The sequence below is a fragment of the Nicotiana tomentosiformis genome, chromosome 3 (assembly GCF_000390325.3).
Source record: "Nicotiana tomentosiformis chromosome 3, ASM39032v3, whole genome shotgun sequence".
NCBI lineage: Eukaryota > Viridiplantae > Streptophyta > Magnoliopsida > Solanales > Solanaceae > Nicotiana > Nicotiana tomentosiformis.
The window spans coordinates 36,468,017-36,474,016 of record NC_090814.1 but is presented as its reverse complement, the minus strand read 5'-3'; positions in this window follow the sequence as shown (position 1 = coordinate 36,474,016).

The window sequence follows — 6,000 nt, the reverse complement described above, 5'->3', positions numbered from 1 at the left end:
GTCGCTTTATCATGCGAGCATTTAATATGAAGATATTTTACCCTATACAATATAATGATTCAACAATAACTTTGCTTTGGTTTGGTTTCTTTAGTTGGATGTTTGTTGCTTTTGATTATTTGTCTCTATGTCTAGTTCGCATGCTAATTTGAATGAGATTTTGTGATTTGAGTGTTATCAATGATTTTAATTCATTATCTTCCATTATTGTGCTTATAATTCTATAGTGTTTCTCAAAACATGGACTTTAAAGCTAATATTTTAGGCCATATGAGTTAATACAATGTTTATTAGGCGTATTTGAATCTGCATCTTTTATTGATACTATATGAGTCACGACCCAATTCCCACTATAGGCTGTGATGGCGCCCAACGTCGCCACTAGGCAAGCCAACGGTGAACTATCCATGTAATTATTCATTTTGATATTTTTAAAGTAATTGATTTTATTTAATAAGAGGGCTATTAATAGGTAAGTGTAGTAATGTAAAGCATGAAATAACGAATGAGTGAAATAGTGAATTTAATAATCAAAACCATAAAATATTTATTAGAATCTCCCAAAATCCGGTGTCACAAGTGCACGAGCAAACTAGTAGAATATGCAAAACATCCTATTCTATTGTCTTTAGTAAGATAGACAGAATAATAAATGTAACAAGAAGAGACTCTGAGCGCTGCAGAACGGGCATAGAGAGAAGCTCACTGCTAAGTCTCTGGGTAGCGGGGGTACGCGCCTGTATGGCCGCCATGCACGATTGGTGTATAAGTGTAGCGTGAGTACATAAACAATATGTACCCAGTAATTATCTAGACTAACCTCGAAGAAGTAGTGACGAGGGGTCGACATCGACACTTACTAAGGGTCAATAAATAAAGTGCAAAAATTATAAATAGGCATGGAATACATCAGTAATATCATATTAATGAACAAATAAGGGGTTCTTTAACTAAATATCAGTTAGAATCTCAAGTCAACAAATAAGAGTCATCAAGTAATTATAAATTCTCAAGTCATGGAAGAAATATCAAGTATAATCGGACTTCGAGCAATATCATGCACGATTTGTGTTGAGGTCATATAGCCCGATCCAAAATAGTGTGTACACTACCGAGGGTCGACCGTCGCGAACCATAGATGCATCCACAGGAAGAGAGAATACTCTACAAACTCCGATTAACGGCTACTACATAAGAATAATACTCATCGAAGGTATAATTTTCACAAACGGTCAAGTAACCCGCAAAAACTCAAAGTACTGAAGCTCGGTCTATACAAATCCTTTATACAATATCAAATATAATTTAAGTAATTAAACTAATAAGTTGAGTACAAATAATACATTTTAGAGTCCTAAAACTCCCGAACGTAAGCATGATTTTTAGCTACGTATGAACTCTCGTAACATCGGGCGCATGTAGCACCCACAATTATTAGCAAACAATCAGTTATAGCACCTACGGGAAACTTCCCTTTTACAAGGTTAGGCAAGAGACTTACCTCATTTTCAAGTTCTCTTCCCGGTCCACAATTCACACTAAAGCCTTAAATCGGTGTCACGCAATCTGAAACTAGCCAAATATTGTGTAAATTAATCAATATATGCTCAAAATTTTATAATTTAACTATTACAGTAATTACCCAACCCAAATTGAAAGAATCCTAAAATTCACCTTCGGGCCACGTGCCCGGATTCTGAAATATTTTATAAAATAAAAGTTACTCATAACCTCACGAACACAAATATATAATTTTTACTCAACTCCATAATCATTTTCGTGGTCTAATCCTATTTTTATCAAAACCTAGGTTTTTCAACTAAATCCTAAAATTTCCATAAGTTACATGTTTAAATATACCCATAATCTATGTATTAAACTCACATTGGGTAAGGATTACTTACTTTATGATGTTAGATGAAAAAAAAAACCTTCCAAGAGCTCCAAAGTCGGCCAAGGGAAATGAAAATGAGAGAAAATGGCCTAAGTCCCGTTTTTAAAACAAGTCTCCGCCCAGGCATTCCTGCTTCACGATCGCAAAAAGGGCCATGCGATCGCGAAGGCAAAATTCTGCCTCGCCCAGAAAACATTCTTCGAGAATGCGATAAGAGCCTCGCGATTGCGAAGGCTATCCGGTCCTACCCTTCACGAACGCGAGCTCCTCTTCGTGAATACGAAGAGTACTAGCCTGACCCCTCCCCAGCTGGTTTTCCACTACGTGATCACGACCCATTGTAAGCGAACGCGAAGGCCAGTGGCCCAGATCCCCGCAAATGCGATCCCCTTCTCGCAAACGCATAGGGAAAAAATGCCACCAGTCTCATTCCTTTATCGCGAACGCGACCACTGCTCCGCGTTCGCGAAGAAGGAAACCAAAACAACAATTTTCTTGTGTTTTCGACTTAGCTCCGGGCGGGACTCAATCCAAATGTACCAACAAGTTCATAAACATAATACGAACCTTCTCGAACTCTCGGAACACGTAAAATAACAACAAAACTAAGAATCACATCCCAAAACCAAATTGGATCAACTTATGAACTTCAAACTTCTCAACTAGCTCCGAACGCGCCGAATCATACTTAGACTACTCGGAATGACACAAAATTTTGCGTACAAGTCATAAATCACCATACGGGCCTATTGCCAGGCTCTGAATCCCAAACGGACCTCGATCACCGAAGTCTACGTCAAACCAAATGTAAAAAACTTAAAAGCCTTCAATGCACCAACTATCAACATTAAGCGCTGAAACACTCCTGGATCATCCAAAACTCGATCCGAACACAAGCCCAAGTCCAAAATTATCATACAAACCTATTGGAACCGTCAAATCCCGGTTCCGAGGTCATTTACTAAAAATATTGACTTAAGTCAAACTTGGCCATCTTAGGCCACTATTAAGGAACCAAGTATGTCGATTTCAACCCAAAACCTTCCAAACCCAAGTCAACCATCCCCGCAAGTCATAAAACAGTAAAGGCACATATGGGGAGTCTTAATTAGGGAAACGAGGATCTAGAAAGCAAAACGACCGGTCGGGTCGTTACAAAATGATATTAAAATTTAGCCATGACATCCTTTTATTTTGTTTCGTTCTTTTTAGTTGGTTATTTGGCATTTTAATTTCTTTTTGTTTCAGTTGTTCTCATCCATATGTTTCTCTTATTGGGTCTATAGTTTATTTGAACAATCAAAATATGGTCTTAAATATCTATGGGCCAAAAGAAGTTGTTTCTGCCGGCCAATTCGTTAAGAGCCAAGGTAGTCGTTTTCTCTAAATACAAAACTAGCCCAAATGTTAATAAGGCTATAAGCTAGCCAATCTATCTATAACTAATTTACTTCATTTATTCCATAACAATTTCATAACTCTTGACTTTACAACAATTTCGAATTTAGAAACAACAACAACAACAACAATAACCCAGTATAATCCCACTAGTAGGTCTGGGGAGGGTAGTGTGTACGCAGACCTTACCCCTACCCTGGGGTAGAGAGGCTGTTTCCAATAGACACTCGGCATCCTTCCCTCCAAGAACTCCCCACCTTGCTCTTGGGGTGACTCGAACTCACAACCTCTTGGTTGGAAGTGGAGGGTGCTTACCATCAGAGCAACCCATCTTGTCAAAATTCAAAATTAGAAAAATAATCATAAATATCGCTACTTGCTTTAAGCGCGAACTAATAATTAATTATCATAGTTGTGGGTACGATTTTTGTGGCACGACTATGATGCTTAATCCAAAATTCAAATGCGCGTTTACGTGCCTTGATCCTTCAACTTCAAATACTAATAAATGTGTTGTAAATCATGGGCACGTACGCGTGGCATAATTTTTGACACGTACAAACAACAAGTGCACGGCAGCGTGACTTGCCTAAGATAAGTTCCATAATTCTTTAAAATAGGTAATTAAAAGCAGTTTAAGGGCAATAATGCATAAAAGACTTTAGAATGTAATAATTCTGACTAAGTAAGCCAAGCGTAAAATTTGTTAAAGCGACCGTGCTAAAACCACAAAACTGGGGAGTGCCTCGTACCTTCTCCCGGGTTAATAAAATTCTTACCCGATCTTCTGTGTTTCGCGGATCATAAATGAAGTCAAACTTCTTTGAATTGAGATTTCAAATAAATTGGTGACTTGAAACGTCGGAATAAATAATTTCAAGTGAAAACTTTTTAAATTGATAAAAATCAACAATTTTCAAATAATGTAACTTTAATTGAAAAACATTTATTTCTTTCCATAATCACTCAAAAAATGAGGTGTGATAGGTGTGACAGTACTAACACATTGGGTCTATTTTATTGGGCATTGATTCGGTGCTCTTTCCCTGTTTACACGTGTGCGTTGTACTTTTTTATTATCAAAGAGGGAGTACTATTTTTGGTCTCCGGCACTTCCAGAGTTCAAAATTTACAGTTCTTTTTCTTCTTCACTGTTAAGTGCTCTTCTAGTAAGTTTTTCAACTTTTTCGTTTTAACTTTTTCTGGTTTCTTAAATTATTGTGACTTTTGCTTCTATGCAATTCTGTTTTTCCCCCTTAATCAAGAACTCGATTTGGTCATTTGCTTTATTTTCTTTTCAGTAGAGCATATATGAATTTGTATATTTGATCCAGACATATATGGTATTCCCTCTTTCTTCAATTTTTTTCGGAGGATCTTGTACATGTAAACTAGTTAGTTGTTAAAACACTTCTATGGAAGCACACTTAATTGTTTCTGATTGTCACGACCCAGCTCTACCAACCGGCCGTGATAGTCGCTCGCTAGGCAAGCCAAGCATAATAGAAACGAAATATAAATATTGAAAGGACAAAAGTGATACAAGTCTAATATCTCAACATAGCATAATAACATCAAAATATGATAAATCCCTCAGAACTGATAAATACAGAGTCATGAGCTCTAAAATAAAAATACAAGTCTACAAAGCTAAATAACAATATTACCCAAAAATAAAGACAACAATACAAATAGAAAGAGTTGCCACGTTTGTGATTGGGATGCAGCTCTACCTCGTCTCTCGGACAACTCAGCAAGCAAATGCTCTATTACTGGTGACTGGGTCCGACACCTGGATCTGCACACTGCCCCAAAAAAAGGCCTACGCGAACGTGGAACACTGGCCGTGAACGTGAATCACAAAACTCCTGACCTTACACGAACGCAGGTGACACCTCGCGATCGCGACGGCTTACAGTCTGACACCCCAGCTGAACTCCCCTTCTACGCTAACGCGTCTACCTTCGAGCGATCGCGATGACCACTGCCACCCAAAGGTTCACAAAAGAGATCAGCACTTCGCGAACGCGAAGAACAACTTGATTTCCATCAAGAACACCTTACACGATCGCGACTGCCTTCTCGCGATCGCGAAGAAGGAAACCAGACATCAGAAATCAACTAATGCCAAAAAATAGAGAAATTGTCCGAAACCCATCTGAAACACACTCGAGACCTCCGGGACCCCGTCCAATCACACCAACCAATCCCAAAATATAATACGGACTTACTCGATGCCTCAAATCACACAAAACAATATCAAAATTACGAATCACACCTCAATTCAAGCCTAAGGAACTAATCCAACTTTTCAAATTCAAAACTTACGCTGAACATGCCTAAACATTTTGGAATGACCTCATATTTACATGCAAGTCTCAAATGACACAACGGACCTATTTCAACTCCCAAAATCAAAATCCGAACTCGATGTCAATAAAGTCAACTCTCGATCAAACTTATCAACCTTCCAAACCTTCAACTTTTTAATTTTCGCCAAAAAGAACTAAACCAACCTATGGACCTCCAAATCTAAATTCGGACATATGCCTAAGTCCAAAATTATTATACAAAGCTATTAAAACCATCAAAACTCCATTCCGGAGTAGTCTATACAAAAGTCAAACTCCGATCAACTCTTACAACTTAAGCACCCAACATTGGGAGTAAGTGTCCCAATTCACTTCCAAAATTTTCTGAAACCAAAC